Source organism: Castor canadensis, chromosome 1 (assembly GCF_047511655.1).
Source record: "Castor canadensis chromosome 1, mCasCan1.hap1v2, whole genome shotgun sequence".
Classification (NCBI taxonomy): domain Eukaryota; kingdom Metazoa; phylum Chordata; class Mammalia; order Rodentia; family Castoridae; genus Castor; species Castor canadensis.
Genome location: NC_133386.1, coordinates 174,799,630 through 174,819,250, shown reverse-complemented (window position 1 = coordinate 174,819,250; position 19,621 = coordinate 174,799,630).

The following is a 19,621-nucleotide window of genomic DNA, read 5'->3' as shown; positions in this document are numbered from 1 at the left end:
GAACCAAAGAGAAGTTTAACATTCTTGTACACTAAGGAGTTCTAGGTAGGCAGTCAAAAGAAAAGTCTGAAGCACTTTGATGCCATCAAACATAGGGATTTTCATGTTTTATCTTTTCTTTTCTTGAGGTGCTTGGGATGACCCCACTAAACACATGCTCTGCAATTGACTATATGCCCAGTCTACAAGTTGTTTTAAGAATGATTGTGTCTTTATGCTTTCCTCCTCATAGTCTGAAATCAGTGCCTGATTATTATCATAATCACATCACAGTGGAAGAAAGGAAATACTTAGGAGGCAAATGTTTTGCACCAGATGATAATTTAATGATCTCATCTACATTTAAATCAGCTTCTCATAATAAAAGCAGAATTATTTTATCTAGAAATTAGGAAATTTACTTCATTAAAATTATTGATTTTAGGGCACTGTGAGTTGCTACATGTCTGTAATCCCAGCTACTTAGAAGACAAAAGGTAGGATAATCACAGTCCCAGACCAACCTGTGCAAAAATGCAAGACCTTATTTGAAAACTACTATAAGTTAAAAGGATTAGGGATGTAGCTCAAGTGGTAGAGTACACCTGATTGGAGAGTCTCAAGTATGAGGTCCTGAATTCAAGCTTGAGTACCACACACAAAAAAAAAGTAAATCAAAAGAAAAGTAAATTAAAAAAATTATTGAATGTTTTGAAGTGAAGATCAGAATAATAAAAGAGCCTAAAGTCAAATGCCACAAAATAAGATGACAGATTTGAAATAGAAATGCAAGAACTGATTATGCTGGATTGAGAAGCAAACTAGCAAAAGAAAGGGTATAATTAAAATAAAATTGAAAGGAGAGTATGTGAAATCTAATTTGACATTGTTTATTAGTAAATTCTGAAAGTTCAATTATATAAAAAAGGAAAATAGAAGGCAAAAACAATAATAGGTAAATTATAATTAAACAATATCAGACAAAATATAGCAGCTATAGATATAATACGAGTGACTTCAACATCACCCATTTATACAGATATATATATATAATAATTTTAGATTTCTATATACATGATAAGTAATCCAAGCATATTCACAAATAATAGTGGAATTATGGGGAGAAGTAGAGTGATATGCTGAATATGGGAGAATTTGCATAAATTTTTATTAATAATTTATCAAATAATGAGAAGTCTGAAAGTAACATTATAAACAAAAACAATATATGAAGCAGAAAGTAGCAAAAGAACATGCAAAATTGAAGTTTTCAGTAAATGTGGCTTGGATAATTGCCATCCCATATGGGGAAGAAAATGTAAATTTCAGTGAGCTTCCAGACCAAAATGTTAGTGGAGAATGTTAGAACCTAGAAAACTAACCGAGCACTGTCTTCATGTTGATGTTTAGAGAAGGAATTCTTCAATTATCTACTTTAAGAAAATAGCAAAAAGAAAGACTGATAAATTTAACCATATTAAAACTGAAATTCAGTTTAAGTTTTGGAAAAGATAAGCCATAAAATGAAAGAGGATATTTGAAAAATGCATGACTGACAACTAAAATTTCCATAATTTCTCTAGGTAAATAAGAAAATATAACTTAAAAAAATAGAACAAAAAGCTTATAAGCATTTTATAGAAAAGGAAATCTAGCCAGGTGTGGTGGTACACCTAGGTCTGTGATCCCAGCACTCAGGAAGCTGAGGCAGGAGGATTGTGAGGCTTAGGCCAGGCTGAGCTGCATTGCAGGACTATGTCTCAAAAAACAAGCAAGCAAACAAAAAGGTAATTTAAGGTTTAGCCTATATAGTCTATAAAGATATTAACAGATGTGTGAATGTATTAATAACTAAGTATATACAAATCAAAGTTAAAGTAAGATACTACTAAGCAGTCAATAATAATAAATTTTAAAAAAACATAAACTAAGTGCCAGTGAGATTATAAATAAACTAAACATTCATCTATAGTTAGTTAGTGTTTAACTTGGTATACCACTTAGCAAAACACTAAAGCAATATTTACTAAAGTTAAACGTACGTATATCTTAGCACTCAGCAATTTCTTTGCTACATGTGCACCTTCAGGGGTATGGGCACATTTGTGCCACTAGACGCACAAAGTATCTGCAAGGTTTGGATATGGAAAGTGTGTCTAAAAGGTCCACTTTGGTTTCAGACTTGAGGCCTTATGAGAAGTAGTTAGCACATTGGGAGTGTGCCTCTGAAGGCCATTGTGGAACCTGGTCCCATCCTCTCCCTCTACTGCCTGGTTGAGTTGTAAGTATTCCCTCTGACATACTTTCCTGTCATGATGTGCTGTCTTCACCAGAGGCCCCAACTACAAGGCTGAATGAGCTTAGACTTGAGCCAGTAGAATCATGAGGCAAGTAAATTTCTTCACTTCATCAGCAAGCTGTGTTAGGAAATTGATTATAGTATCACAAGTTGAATGATATGATTTTCATAGCACTTCAAATGTCAATCAGTAATAGAGTTTGAGATGTGGTCAGAATGTGGAATTACATGCAACAACATCAATGAACCCTACAAATACAATATTAATGAAATAAGCAGACAGGTCTTGGTAAGTATAAAACTCGAAACTAGGGCATACTAGATAATGTAATTCTAGTAACAATATTGTCACTTAAGTGAGAATAGTGTTTACCTTATTTGGAAGCTGGAGAGGTAATTTGAAAGGGACAAACAACAGAATAATTACTATCTGAATGGTCACTATATAATAGCCTCTTGAGATGTTCCCATAAATTTTATATTCTTTTATATATTTGTGATATATTTTACCATAAGCATGAAGTTAAAAGCAGTACTCCTTAATCTAAATTATAACAAAGAATCACGTCTTTTCTATACACAATACAAGAGACATTGAAAGAACATGGACCTAGAATTAAATAAAAAAGATTTCAAACAATTTTCCTAAAGCTACTTAGATGTGACTTCAGCATGTTAGATTTCTCATCTATAAAAGAGGCATAGAATCATTACCAGGATTAAAATAGTTCACTGAAAATGCTTATATTTTGTTATCTTCCCAAACATGTGATTTTTGCCCAATATTTGTTGATGGTACCACTAAGTCCTTTCCAGCTACATAAGACAGAATTTGAGCACTCAGACTTTTCATTATTCTCTCATTCTTCATTTTGTCTTGATGCATTCTGTTTGCTATACATTCAATAAAGATGTTCCTTCTTTAATTAATGCTATTCCTTATAATCTGATTTCTGCAATTTCTAACTTGAAACTGTTTCTGTGGTTTAAATTTTGTTGCTCTTGGCTCAGAGTTCATATTTCAATTCATTGTCTTTAAGCCACAAACCAACAGACTGTTCTTAAGATTGCATTATCTGTTCTTCAACTCTTCTAATATACTGCTCATTATCTAAAATAAAATTTTGTATTACATTTTATTTTATAAAAATATTCATGAATTCTTCTATTTATTCTTCCATTCAGTCATTTCATTCATACATCAATCCATCCATAAAAATTCAACTATACACACTGTGTTTGTATTTTATGTATATGTATATATATATGTGTGTGTATGTGTATGTATATATATATATATATATATATCTGTATGCACAGTATATATACATATATATACCATACTGGGATTTGAACTCAAGGCTTTCTGATTGCTAAGTATGTGCTGGACTGCTTGAGCTATACCTCCAGCCCCAGTTCATTTTGCTCTGCTTGTTTTTGAAACAAGACCTGTTTTGAAATAAGGTCTTACATTTTTCCCAGGCTGGCCTGGGCTGTGATTCTCTTGTTTATGCTGGAATGACAGGCATGCACAACATCCAGCCATTGACTGAAATGGGGTCTTGTGAACTTTTTTCCCTGGCTGGTCTTGGATCATAATCTTCCCATTCTCTGCCTCCCCTGTGTATAGCTTTGTATTATATTTTATCAATGGAACTATTAATTTTGTCACAGATTAATGTTACAGACTTTCATTAGTCTGTAACATTATTCCTGATATCTTACCAAATGTTCATTATCAAATGTATCACATTTTACTCCAGAATATTGAAATATGAATATCTATTACTTTGTTGTCACATGTCCCTGTACTGTATATCTGTAGCGTTTTCATGCTGGTAAACACCATTTCTAAAATGATTTCTGTCTGATCTTACATCCCAAAAGAAACCCTCTATAATCACTTAGGATTAGACATACTGCCTTGCATATCTCTTCAGAAGTCTCTATCTATAAATCCATTGTATTATATTCAGCTATTTATTTGACTACAAACATTTGGCAAGAAAAACTGGCAAATATTTATGGATGTTGCCACAAACTAAGTAAATATATATATATTAAATAATTATATTTAATATATTTATATTTATATAAATATATAAATAATATATATAATTATATATAATATAATATTAAGATAATATATAATTATATATAATATAATATATATTTAATATTATATATTAAACATATTAAATAGTTATATATATATGGTGAGCCACAGTCCCTGTTATTTTTCTTTCTCTCTTCAAGACAAGTTTATAGCAAGAACTTCAAGGGAAATAACTGCAATGTCAGTGAAGGTTTGGCTTATACTTTATAAAACTTTTCTATTTTCTGTTTCCCTGTGATTACTTGAAAATGTAACCAATCAAAGAGCAAAATTTTGAAAAAAATATTTTCTGTATTGGCATGACTCTCATTCAAGGAAAATCATGTCAGTATACACTATGCAGCAGATTTTCCAGTAATTCATAGTGTGCTGTTTTTAAAGTTTTATTTAGAAAATCTAGGTAGATTCCTATTGATATCCTGCCCATGTTGAGTGCTGTATTACTTCAATATATTTGGACAAAAAAGAAATTTGGTTTTCCATCATATGCTTCTGAAGATTAAAACATTGTTCACTTAGATGCCTGGTGTTGGGATGCTGAAAAAAATAAAAACAAGTAGTACAACTACTCTGCATTCATTCTCCACCTGAAGCATATTTATTTCCCCTATGAATGAAGGTAGGCTTCATTTCCTCTTTTCACCCTAACGAATATGAATTTTTTCACATCCAGATTTTCTACTGATTATAATTTGATGGCAAAAATGTCAGAAAAATTAAACCAAATCAAACTGGAATTCCTTAGTATAAATTCATATACATAAGTCCATTGCCCCCCATATTCCTACATCTGCTAGGTTGCTAATTCAAGGCTTCCAGAATAGAGTATGATGTTACTGAAACCATGGTTTATGGGAATAGAGAACATCACTTATTTTTTTTGTGTCTTTTGAAAGTCTTTGCAGAAGCATTTGTCACTGTCAACTACATGAATATGCATGCTTTTCTTGTGGATGAGCTACAATGCAGATATTCACCATAGTTATAAATCAGCCATGCCTTGGAGTATCATGTCTTGCTGCCACATAGAAGGTTATCAGAAATAAAATGTGTTCACCCTACAATTATTTACTTTGAGTGGAAATCTGTTCCCTCAGGTAGCATTTATAAAGGAAACTACAGTTCTGTTAATGCTTGCTGTCAGCATGTCTGCACTCTGTTGTTCCATCTGTTTCTCTTAATTCAATTTGTCTTTAATGTCCTAATTTTCTAATAATCACTGTGTCATCTAAAATTTAGGAAATTGAGTCATGAGTTCTATATTTTTTATTTTTTTAAATTTTAAGTGATGTATATAAACATAAAATCATAGAAGTTAACTGAATAACATGTAATGCTTCAGTGTTTACATAAAATAATGTTTAAATCAAGTTAAACATATCTGTCTCCTCAAATATTAATCATTTATTTATCATGAAAACTTTCAGTCTTTGATTCTAGCTTTTAGAAATGTATGGTACATTATTTTTGTGTAGGCATTCAACAGTGCAAACTAGAATTTTCTCTTATCTAACTTTAACTTACCACATGGTTAATAATTTATAATCTTTCTTTGGGGTGTTTATTTTGAAGAAAGGCAAAAGTCTAACTAATCTGCACGGTTTTGCCACAATTTTCTCAGTTGATGAAATCCCAAAAAGGAACATATGATCTTTCCTGGTCACATGATGAGATTTCATGAATTCTGCTGTATTTATTATCAAAAATCTGTATGTAAAATAATTTAATAGCAGCATTAAATTCAAAACAAGGAATAATAATTGTGGCTAATTACATCATTTGAAAAAAATGATTTTACTTGCCAAATTCAGGATTTTTAGGGGAATGGAAGTTAAGAACATAGCATCTAAATTCTTTACATTTCTTTGTCTACTTAAGTTACCCTATTACATTCTTTTAATTGCATGTTTCAAAAGCTCACTAGTGTGACAACTGGAATAAATATGCATCTTTCTCATCATATATAAACATATGGAGTTTTCCTACAAAATTGCTTTATATCCCTGCAGTTAGAAAGTATTTTGAGAAGGTGAATATAATGGAAATATTATGTACTCATGTATGTAAATGGAACAATAGGGCCTGTTGAAACTATTCTAAGAAGGGATAAAGGAGGATAACAGATGGCATAAATCTAACTAAGATATATTGTAAGCACTTTTGTAAATGTCACAATATACCCCCAATGCCAAAATATTTGAATAAAAGTAAAATATAATAAAAAAGAAATAATTTTAAGTAACTTCTTTACACTTGCCACAGTTTGGTGTATATGTGTCTCTGTGTGTTTATATTTAATAGGAACCTTACTTAATTGTGGGCAAATTTACAAATTATTTATATATTGATTTATTTTCCAGGTCAATTTAGTTTACAAAACATTTTCTTTCCTTATGTAACTATAGGGATTGCATTCACAGCTAGAAAATGTCTATTGAAAAGTTTATTTTTTATACTTTCATATTAGTCATTATACTTAATAAAATGCTAATAGATATTATTCAATCTTTTACAAATAAAATAATTTGCCAAAACAAATCTTTTAAGTAATGCCAATATTACTTATTCATGTCACAGAAGATTAGATGTTGAATTTATAAAGACTGAAAAGTTCTACTAACTCATATGGAAACAATAAGTGCAATTTCTTCCTCCTCCTTCAACAGCCAGTACGTTTGCTGAATATTTATGACCTTGAAATATCACTTTCTATTTTTATTAAGGCAGGTAATTAAGTCAACTTCAAATGGGACTTAGCAGTATAAGAGAAAGTGTTAGATTCACAAGAAAAACCCTTCGCTGCACATTAAGCACTGTTTTTTAACCAAGAAGCCAAAACATGTTTTTTCTTCCTTTTTAAAATGTATTTTTAATAAATTTTAAGCAATCAATTATCAGGTAGAGCAGAACATGTGGAGGTAAGTTATCTGCCTCTGAACTAATGAGATACTTGTTCTGGATCAGATGAAGTGCAAAGGCTTGATAGCTGTAAAAACAACATACAGATGAAGGATTGACAGAGATAATTTCCTAATTAGCAAGGATATTCTGCCTGAGTGATATTTTTAGTTAGAACTGAATCTTTTCCTCCAACTTCAACCCCCTCAGCACCAACCTGTATCCCAAATGTAGTGAGTTTCTTTCTTTGGTTACTCCCCTCTCATATGTTACTCTTTATCTTTCTTTTCAATGAAGATCACTAAATCGTCAGCAATATTTGTATTTTGAAAGATCAATGAAATTATCATTACAGGTAATATTTATTCAGAGAGCAAATGCTCTTCTGTTTCAAAATGTCACAACTACCAACTGAGCTAGTGTCCATGTGTTTTCTTTCCCTTCCCCCCTCATCTTTTCCTTCCTTCCTCCTTTCCTTCCTTCCTTCCTCCTTTCTTTCCTTCCTTCCTCCTTTCCTTCCTTCCTTTTCTTATTCTGTATTTCTCATTTTCCCTTTCTCTCCCCTCCCTCCCTTTCATTTCTATTCCAAAGAGAAAAAAAAGGGGATACATTTTCAATAAAAATTTGGCTTAAAATAAATCAAATTTATGTTTAATGATGGAAAATCAATTTATGGTCAAATGAAACAGGAAAAATAATATTATTCATTATGATAGCCATATAGAAAATAAGCTTCAATGTAAACTAATATAATCCACCAAGAAACAACTATTGATTTCCCAAAACTCAGATTATAGATTGATAAACAATGGCATGATTAATATTTTAACCTCAGTGAGTCAAAATAAAACATGTTGCTGAACAAGTCCAATTTGCCTGCTAAGATGTATTTCCTTGAATCACGTGTATGTTAATGTTGGTAACATTTTAATTAGTTTTTGCTGTGCTTTAGACAATAAAGATAATGCTTACCATTCATAAGAGCTAAAACCAATATTCGTCATAGGGATCATTCATTTGAGTGTGAGAGATTTTTGTATACTGAAGGGTCAAACTTTATGAATAATTCACATTCTCCTTTATTAAGTATTTCTGATTCCATATGTTTTTAACTTTCTTGTATACATTTTTGCACATGATACAGAATGTAAAATACATATCCACTGGCAAAGGAAATCTGACTGTTGCAGGCTATAAAGCATTAGAGATATAGTTCCACTTTTGAATTTTGCAAATAAGGACCCTCCCTAAAGTTGGAGATAAAATGATTTTCTCCAAGGTCAAATAAAAAGTTAAGACTCAGTGCAGATGACTGTGCTCAAATTCTCTTTCCCTCAAGACATAGGTGTGTTTACAATGTTAATACACATTTGTCTAACAAACAATAGAAGTATGCCCAAAAAACTCATGTTATTTTACCTATATTAAAATTATATGTTGAGTTTCATGACACCTTGATTTTTTTTCAGCAACATTATGATTTTTAAGATATATCCATGTTGATAGATAGAGCTCTAGTTGATTCATTTTAATTACTATGGTGTTTTCCAAGTGTCTGATATGTTTTCTTAAGAAACCATGTATCAAAAATTACAAATGTATATATGATATCTTTATCCATCTATCAATCATCTGCCTTCAATCTGCATATAACATCATCTGAAAGTAAGTTGAATCAAATGTAATAGGGATTGGAGTGTGTTTTGCCTTCTTTGTGTCTGTATGTCTTTGATAATTCTTCAAGAGAATGTTGTTACCCAAACAATGTATGCACATATGAATAAATGAACAAATAAAAAATAAAAAAGCAGACGCTGTTATATAATTATCATCATTCTCATTACCATCATTATCACTTATCATGTGCATGGTGCTAGTTGTCAAACTGAGGATGTTGTGCAGTTTAGGCAAGTATTCTACCACTGAACTATATTCACAAACCCAAGGGTAGATTGCAGATAATTGAAAATTGTGCTGTCTTTTTTTTAGTTTTCTCTCATAAGATTGGCAATTATAGAAAGATTTGTAATCCCTAAGGAGGAAAACATACTAATATATACATAAATAAATAAAATCACTCTGAAAAATCAAGATAGAAACAAGGATGTGGGAAGACGGGAACTCCAGTATTCAGTCATATTTCACAGTCATTTTCACATCAGCTGTAGTCTGAATGCAAGATAATCTTGATGACACATAGAAAGCTATAAAAATGCATTACAATAGTGTAGATATCATTTATATTACATCATATGAAAAGATTGTGATGACAAAATACACAAATTGAGTGATAAAATACCCACAATGAAAGAAAACAAAGAGACATCTATTAGAAAAATGCAACATAATTCATATATAGAAGTAAGATTGAATAAAAACACTGGTGGTCACCAGAGCCAGTGGCTCAGATCTGTAATCTTAGCTACTCAGGAGGCAGAGATCAGGAGGATCGTGGTTTGAAGCCAATCTCTGGTAAATATCACAAAAAATAAAATCCATCACAAAAAAGGGCTGGTGGAGTGGCTCAGGGTGTAAACCCTGAGTTCAAAACCCAGTACCACAAAAACAAACAAATAAACAAAAAAACACTGTCGGTGGTGGAGTGAAAAACTACTCATATTTCAAAATTCTAAGGATAGATAATTGACTTCATATTTTTATGCTAATTTTCAATGGCAGAATTTATTCATTGTTTCTGCCTTAAAATCCTATCAGCTTAATTTTGAATTAGTATGTATTCTCTAAAGCTAGCAATTTGTGTTTTGCTTTCTCTTCCTTTTGTTACTTCATTATTGTTTTATGAAAAATTCTTTGACTTAATCACACAGGCATTTCATGCATTTTAGAGTACACAAGATCTACAAACTTGAGATATTTGTCCTGTTTTTTTAAATTTTATACAAGCTAATTTTATACAAACTAATTGCAATAGCATCTTTCTACTGACATACACATATTATTGTGTCACTTTGCTCTATGGATATAAATTGCATTTTTTAGTTGAACTGGGGTTTGAACTCAGAGCTTTGCTCTTGCAAAGCAGGTGCTCTACCATGTGAGCCACAGCTACATTCCAATTTTATCTGGTTATTTTGGAGATGGGTTCACATGATTTATTTGTCTAGCCTAGACTCGAACTGTGATCCTCTTGATCTCAGACTCCCAGGTAGCTAGTGTTATAGCTATTCCCTAGAACCTGGCCACAAATAGCATTTTTAGGCTTTGTTCTTTGTTTTGGGGGGTTTTGTGGAAATTAATTTGTTTTATAAGCACATATTAATTGTATAAATGGTTTTATTGTGACATTTCCATAAATATGCACTCTGATCAAATTCACTCTCATTACTCTTTCTCACCACCATTTTAAAACAATTTTAATTGCTTCATCATTCTATTTTCATACACATACACATATAAATATACATATTACATATATATGATACTTAATTATGTTTACCATCATTTAGGCTCTCACTCTCACTTAATCATCCCCTCTCCCACTGGTTCATACCCCCAAACAGCCCAATTTTACACTGTGTCTTTCATTTTTTTAAGGTCTAGATTCCTCATAGGAGAGAGAATATGTGATACTTGCTTTTCTCTGTCTGGCTTATTTCACCTATGTTGATGGTCTCCAATTCACCCGTTTTTCTTGCAACTTCATTCTCCTTTAAGACCGAATATATGTAGCACTTTTTATTTATCCATTCATCAGTTAATGGGTACAAAAGCTGATTCCATATTTTGGCTGTTGTAAATAGTGCTGCTGTATACATGGGTGTGCAGGTATATTGACTGCATATTGACTTACATCCCTTCACACACATGCCTGGGAATGGTAGAGCTGGATCATATGGCAGTTCTATTTTTAGTTTCTTGAGGAAACTTCACACTGATTTCCATAGTGGGTACACTAATTTACATTCCTAATAGCAAAGTGTAAGGATCCCTTTCCATTCTTGCATCTCTCTCAGCATTTTTTCTTTGCTTACTTTAAGAAAAAAATTTTTGGTTGCATTGGGGTTGTATTCAGGGCTTGGCACTTGCATGACAAGCATTCTACTTCTTGAATCATGACCTCAGCCCATTTTTTTATTTAGTTATTTTTTTATATAGGCTATCATACTATTGTCCAGGGCTGACATTGTAAAATAATCTTCTTACCTCCACCTCTTGCAAAACTGGGATTACAGGTGTGTTCCACCATGTCTGGCCTCTTTGTTTTTTTGATGATTGTCATTCTGTAGGGTGGTAAGATAAAAATCTCAATGTTGTTTTAATTTCCATTTTCTTTATGGCCATGAATGTTGAATATTTCTTTATACATTTATTAGCCATTTTACTTCTTTTCATAACAGTCTATTGATAAATGGGCAAATGAATTGAACAGTTTTTGCTTGGCTTGAGTTTACCTTTGTCCAGTTTGAGTTTTGCTATGTCCTATGGATTACTTGGTTTTCTGTTATGTTGGATCTGATACCAATCTTTAGGATATTTTTCACTGTACCAGGACTGTCCATGCTTTTTTTCTACTGTAATTTCTTCTTTGCCTTCTCAGTGTGGTAAATTCCCTACACAGAGAATGCAATGGGGAGGAAAGAAGAAAGGAGCTTCCCAATTCCCTTCAGCTTGACCCTGCACTGTCTCCTCAGCCAAGGCAGCACCAATAGGTCTGCCCTAAGTTTAATTTTTTTTTTCTGAACATATTAGAATCATTCTCATTCTGTTCCTTCTTTGAAACCGACAGCAGTCAGACAATGCTCCATCCTTGGAAGTGATACTCCCAGCTCCATGTAGCCTCTCCTCCAAGCTCTGGAGTTTACCTGCACTAGATCAATGACTTCTCTTCAGACATCTACAGTGTCCTTCCTCCAAACTTCTAGACTATCATAACTTTAACATTTGTCATCTTTTTACTTCATCCATCAAATCCATAGGTGCTGCTCCTATGTACTAAGTTGGTGTTTTCTTTTTGTCACTTTCCTGTTTAAAAAGTGAAACTCTGCAAACCATTTCTACATTTATCATTTTCCCTGGTGAACTTGAGTGACACTAGACCATTACCTGTGGGTATACATTCTTTGTTAACCTTTGTTAACCTTTAGAACTAATTTGACAGCTCATAGGTGGGCAGATGGATGGACTTCATCAATAATTAAGAGCTGGACAGGAAATCAGTCATTTCCTTGGGAAACCCCAAAGGTCTGATAAAAGTACACTTTCCCTTGTATAGTAGGAATTTTTAAGATGACCCTTCTCTTTCCTTGCCTGACAGGTAACCACCCAGCTATTAAAGGTGCAAGCTGAAAAGAAGGAACAGTGTATGAGGATTCCTTTTTCCCCTATAAACACGCTAACATTGGTTGTTGCTTATTTTCCTGATAATGGCAAATCTGAGTGGACTGAGAGAGAATATCAGTATAATTTCGATTTGTATTTTCCTTATGGTTATTGATGTTGATTCTTCATGTATTTTGTGATGACTTATCTATCTTATGAGAACTATCTCTTTTGTTCTTTTGCCATTTATTAATTGGATTATTTTTTCTTTTGGTCTTTAATTTTTTGAGCCCTTTGTATTCTTGATATTAATCCTTATCCATTGAATAGCTAGCAAAGCTTTTCTCCCATTCTGTATATTGTGTCTACCATAGTAATTGTTTCCTTTGGTTTTCAGATGCCTTTCATTTGTTATAATCCAATCAGTTACTTCCTGTTCTTACTGATGGGCATTTGGCATTCTGTTCAGAAAATAATTGTCTATGCCTATATCTCTCAGAGTTTTTCCTATATTTTCCTCTAGTAGTTTCAAATTTTCAGATCTTACATGAAGATCTTTGATCAATTTGAGTTGCTTTTTGTACAAGGAGAAAGGTAAGAGTCTAGTTTTGGTCTTGTGCATGTAGATGACTGGTTATCCAACACCATTTGTTGAAGAAGAGGCTATTTTCTTGCTAATTTAAATTTTTCCATTGTTAGTCAAAACTAAGATGACTTGAGTTGTGTGTGTTTATTTCTGGGTCTTCTTTGCTATTCCACTGGTCGTCATGTCTATTCTTGTGCCAGTACCATGCTGTTTTTGTTACCATGGCTCTGTAGTGTAATTTGAAGGCCAATATCATGATACCTCCAGAATTACTCTTTTTTTTTTGCTCAAGAATTTTTTTTATATTTGAGGCTTTTGTGCTTCCATGTGAATTTTAGGAATGATTTTTCTATACCTCTCAAGAATAATATTGAGTTTTTATAGGAATTTCATTGAATATATAGATTGTTTTCCATAGTATATCAATTTTCACAACATTAATTCTGCCAAGCCATGAACATGGAGCTTTTTCCATGCTCTACTGTCTTCTTCAATTTCATTTTTTTTTTAGGTGGTAGTGGGGGTTTACTTGTCCTTCGTTTATAAGACATAGCGTTACTAGCCTAATTAATCTGGGTTTATACTTATTTTCTTTCTGGGCTTGGAATATATTACGCCATGCATTTTAGCTTTTAGAGTTTCTGTTGAAAGTTCAGTTCTTATTCTTCTTCTTCTTATTATTATTTTTTAGCATGGGAAAAATTTAGTGCAAAGGTTTAGCCATTGGAACATACAAATAAATAAATAAGCTCAGAAGGGCTGAGGGAGAACGTAGACCAGTCTCAGTACTCTACTTCTAAAATACTGACAATAAAATACATAAAGAGGATGACACAGAACATTCAACATGAACAATTTAAAACAGAAATAAAAACAAAGACAATGTCTGTATATCAAGACTACAAATAGCTTTTAAACAATTATTATTCAAATTAAGAAATTATATATTCTGTTTAGATAATGGTCATTGTCTTGAACATTTCATTCAATTCTCCAACATTTAAAAGTATAATGCTACCACTCCTAAGTATATACCTGATGGAATGTGAATCATCTTACAGCAAAGGCACCTGCACATCCATGTTCATGACAGCACTATTCACAATAGCTAAGCTATGAAAACAACTAGGATGTGCTATTACTGATGAATGAGTTTTTTTAATGTGTATTTATATACAATGGAATTTTATTTAGCCACAAAGAAGAATGAAACTTTGTCATTTGAATGGAACTGGAGAACATCATCTGATTATCCTAAGTGAAGTTAGTCAGTCTCAAAAGGCCAAAAGCTGCATGTTTTCCCTCATATGCAGATTACAAAGCTAAAACAAATGCAGCAATATTATGCAACATGACTCACACTAAGGAGAGGTCATTAACAGGACGGAAAAGGCAAGGGAAGGAAATTAAAAACATTGATGTGGTAGATGTGCTCACTGTATAGAAATGAATATAGAAATCTTAAACTGACCAGGGCCACCATGAGAAGGGGACTAGGGAGAAATACAGAGGACTAGAAGAGATGAACCAATTGGGGTTGTAATACTTATATGCATGAAAACAACATAAGGATACTCCTTGTGCAGCTATCTTTATCTCAAACTATCAAAAGCTTCAGGTTTCTCTTTTTGTCTTTTATGTTTTTTCTTCTACAAAATTTAAGAACAAGAAGGCAGATATGTTCTTCCCAGTGGAGGGTGGTGAGTAGGCACCACTGGGAGGGAGGAGGTGGTGAGGAAAGGGATAGGAGGATGAATGTGGTACAAATAATGTGTATACATGTATGTAAATGAAAAAATGATACCTGTTGTAACTGTGCCAGGAATCAGGGGAGGAGGGATGAAGGAAAGCATGGAAGGGATGAAATGAAGTATGATATATTTGATACATTTTAAGAACCTTTATAAATGCCACAATATACCCCTACCCAGCACAATAATAAAATAAAGTAATAAAACTATATTGCTAATCCTGGTCAACTAACTTTGGTAGCCCAGAGACTATAGCAACACAGATAGTGAACAGGAAAGGGGTGAGGACATTGGAGTCTTACTCCCCAGCATTGCACAAATCAGCACAAGCCTGGTACATGTCACCCCTGGCTCCCAGATGGTTCCTGTTGGCAGAAGCTGAGGTCATGAGACAACAACTCAGGCCTTGATAAAGTGCCAACGTGAGAATCACCCAATATTCTTCCTCACAACTTAGGTAGGGAAGCCCATCTTCCTGTCAAAGCAGCAGCAAGAAGCAGAGGGCGCCAAAGCCTGTCAAGTCCCACAAGATGTCAAGGAGAGGGGGCAGTACAGCCTGGGTCAGGAATGCACGTGGGATATCTTGTTTCATTATATGAGCAAGGATTTCACCTGTACTCTTTATTTGGGTTTTATATATATATATATGTATATATGTATATTTTAATTTAATGTTTTAGCTATAACATTTCTAGGGATGTTTCTTTTCTGATCTTGTCTGTTTTGATAGTCTCCTGTACCTGGTTGTACCAGTCTTTTTCAAAATTCGGGACATTTTCTGCTATCATTTTAATAGATATGCTTTGTAGGTCTGTAGCTTTTGCTTTATAGGTCTGTAGCTTTTGCCTTATCTCTTCTTCAATGCCCCTGATTCAAGGTTTGATTTTTCTATGGTGTCCCAAAGGTCCTTCCTGTTCCATTCTCATGTTCTGAGCTGGTGGAGAGACTCAAGTGGTAGAGCGCCTGCCTAGCAAGCTCAAGACCCTGAGTTCAAACCCCAGTTCACCAAAAAAAAAAGATCCCATTTTTATTGTTCTTGATTTTTTTGTTTTCTTGATTATTCTGATTCCTCTACTTTATCTTTGATCCCTGATACTGTATTTTAATCTTGTTTCATTATATGAGCAAGGATTTCTCCTGTGCTTTTTATTTGGGTTCTGAATTTTTCTTTTCTAAGATATTAATTTGATTTTTTTGGGGGGATTTCTTTATCTTTATTGAATTTATCCAAACTATTCTCATTGTCTTCCTTATTTCATTTAGCTGTTTATTTGTATCTTCTCTTAATTCATTCAGGGGACTGTATACATCATCTTTAATTTGTTAATCATTCTTACCATTTTTTTTAAGGTCACTCTTTGAATTTCATCTGCTTCACTGTAATTTTAGTCCTTCACTGTGGAATTGTTGATTTTCAGAAGAAACATATTGACTTGTTTTTTCAAGTTACTTATGTTTCTATGTTGGGATTTATATATCTGAATTCAAGACATTTGTTTGACGTTTTAATCACCTATAGTAGCCATTCAGTTGAAATAGGACAGTATAGTGACTGGTTGAGGTGCTACTACTTGCCACTTAACTGGGAAGTATGATTCCATAACCACATTCACCCACATGCTCAGGGAATTAGGCCTATCTCCAGCACTGCTCAGAACAAGGTAAACTACCTGGAGTCTCTTAGAGAAGGGTTGAGTATTCACTTCTTGGTTTTTCTCAGTACAGAAATTTCCCTTCTTTTTGTACTGGGAGCCATTTTGGGCTACCAGGAGCTTTATAAGCTCTGAGCTGTGCAGGTTCCCACTTGTGCCACACATACCCCGGCTTGGGTCCTCAGGAGAAACAAGCATACAAGCTTCTGAATGAGCCTTGAATGCATCAGACAATAAGGGTATCAAATATCATTGATTTCTGCCCTGGCTGTAGAGAAATGAGAGACTAAGCTGCTCTGCATGATGGTAAAAATGCTTATAGGTCCAGTTCAGCAGTTCACCTCCAGGTGAGAGGTGGAGACTTGAAAGTTTCGTGACTCTGATGGTCTAGATTCTGATCATTCAGTGCTAGTGCTCAGTAAACACATTGCAGAAAGCTGTTCCAAGGAGAGGGTCTCAGTGTTTTCAGATGATGCCCAACAATTTGCCTCCCTGTGGGGGAAGAGACTGCAGGTAACATGTGATTTGGACTGTCTGGGCACTGGGTTCTGAGTCATCTAGCAGGCAGCTGAGAGGAAAGACCTACAAGCCAATACTTGTAAGTTCTAATCCAATCACTGACTTGGTGCTTTGTTTCTTCCTAAGCCTTGGGCAATGAGAAATGCTCTTTGCCAGGGAAGGTGGGCATCTAGGCACCATGGCCCCTTCACTACTGAAGAATTACCCCACTAACTGAATATCTCTACATGATCTTGTCAGACCTTCTCACTTTATAGAACCTCTTATGTTTATCATCCACCCAGATTCTGTGATAAGTTAACTCAAGACTCCCTGAGCCATTAGTGTTCCTTGTATTCAGGACCCCAGAGTGTTTCAGTCTCAAACAACAAGACCTCTCTGAAGATGGCACCTTTCTATTACCCTCCAGATAAGGGGAGAAGTAATAGAATGTCATTCTTCACTATGGCTAGCCTTTTACAACAGAGCAATCACTGTTTCACAAATATCCACACTGATTTTTTTTTTTTTTTTTTTAGTGGTACTGGGGCTTGAATTCAGGACCTACACTTTAGACCACTCCACCAACCCTTTTTTGTAAGGGATTTTTTTTTTATATAGGGCCCCACAAACTATTTGCCCAGGTTGACTTCAAACCATGATCCTTCTAATATCTGCCTCCTGAGTAGCTAGGATTACAGGCATGAGTCTCTGGTGTGCAGCTTCCACACTGATTTTAAGGCTTGCATGAGGCATGGGCTTATTTTGAAGCTAGAATTGCCAGTCTGTTACCTGAGCAATTTGCTTTACTTTGGAATGGAGTCTTCACCTTCCACTCTACCTCCTGGGAAATTGGGGATGGGCTAAGAACTATTTGCTGCTTTTCTTTGTTGCCTGATTCTTCATGCCTTTCTGCTGTCCTGCTACCTCTTTTCTGATTCCCAATGTTCTTCCCCTCTTTCTCTCCTCATAGTAGTCACTCCTGTGTTACCTGACTCTTTTTCATAAAATAAAACAGTGGACACTTCTAATCTTCCATCTTGTGTTACCTTCTCTAATATATTTGTAATTTCAAAACCATACACAAACATCTGCAACATACTTCTTACTGAAAGTATTAAACCAGGGTTGTTGATCATACAATTAGAGTTTAAATACTACCTTGCTCAGTGATTCCAACCTGATATTTGGCTTCACCTAGTTGATATGAAATATTGATTTAGTAAGAATAATAAAATACAAATAAAAAACTAATTGTCATGGCAGAGGTATCTGCTTGCTAATAATTAATTTGGTGTATTATATGAATTACTACTAAACCTATTTGGGATAATTATAAATTTTCTCATTTGCTTGGAAAATTGGGGCTTTACAAAACTTTAAGTGATGCTTCTTATTTATACCACATGCAAGTAAAAGAACCAAGGCTGGAATTTAAGCAGATTTACTTGAGGACTATAATCTCATATAATCTCAGCACAGCAGCAGATGAGGAACTGGTTCTCAAGTATCAGCAGTCTCAAAAGTGCAGCCTCTGTCTTCCTCCTCCTTGCAATGTCATGCAGGAAGCATAATACCTGCTTATAATCTGAACTTTCATAAGAATTTGTTCTTTTTCAGAGATAAGAGTGGGGAATTACAAGCTTTTCAGGAGTTGTCTTTAATGATAACATTTGTTTTAAGAAATATTCATCATTTAATTTTAGATAATAAAAATTTTTTAACATTACTTAAAAGCATTAATTTGCAGAAGTAAATTTAAGAGAAAAATTTGCTGCAAATTATAGCTTCTCATCAGGAATAGTTAAAAGTTACCATAGGTTCAATATATTTTAGAACAATCATTAAGAGCACTATATTATAAGACTAGAGTATGACATAAAACAGTGGTTTCTGTCTTCAGCAAAGTCAGAACTTTATAGATATTAATGTTCACATTAAAAATCAAGGTAATCTCAAATAAATAAACTTATAATGAATTACAAGTTCTAAGAAAAACAAGAACAAGCCAATCCTAAAATTATTAGATAGAAATAAATGATTAAGTTTAGAGCTGGCACAAATGAAATGGGACCTAAAAGATCAGTAAACAGAGGTTGATCTTTAAAATGATAAAAAGGTTGAGAAATTGTTAGGAATGCTTACCAAAAGATGGAGAAGCCAGGAACAAATTTCAGGTGAAATGAATGACACATAATGACAAGATTATTATGGAATATTTTGAGAAATGTATTTCAATATATTGGAAAATCTAGAAGAAATGAACAAATTCTAGACAAGTATGACCTACAAAGATTGAACCAAGAAGATAAAAAAACTTAAACAGACTAATAATGAGGAATAAGATTGAATCAGTACTTAAAAAATCTCCTAATTTAAGAAAAGCCCACAGCTAGATGGATTGACTGCTAATTAAAATTCTACTATACTGTTAAAGAAAAACACAAAATGCAAAAAGAAAAAACAAGACTAAAATAATTCTACAGAGTCAGTATTTCTCTGATGCCAAAACTGGAGAAGGACAAAGCAATGAAAATAAAGATACTTATATGCCAATTTGCT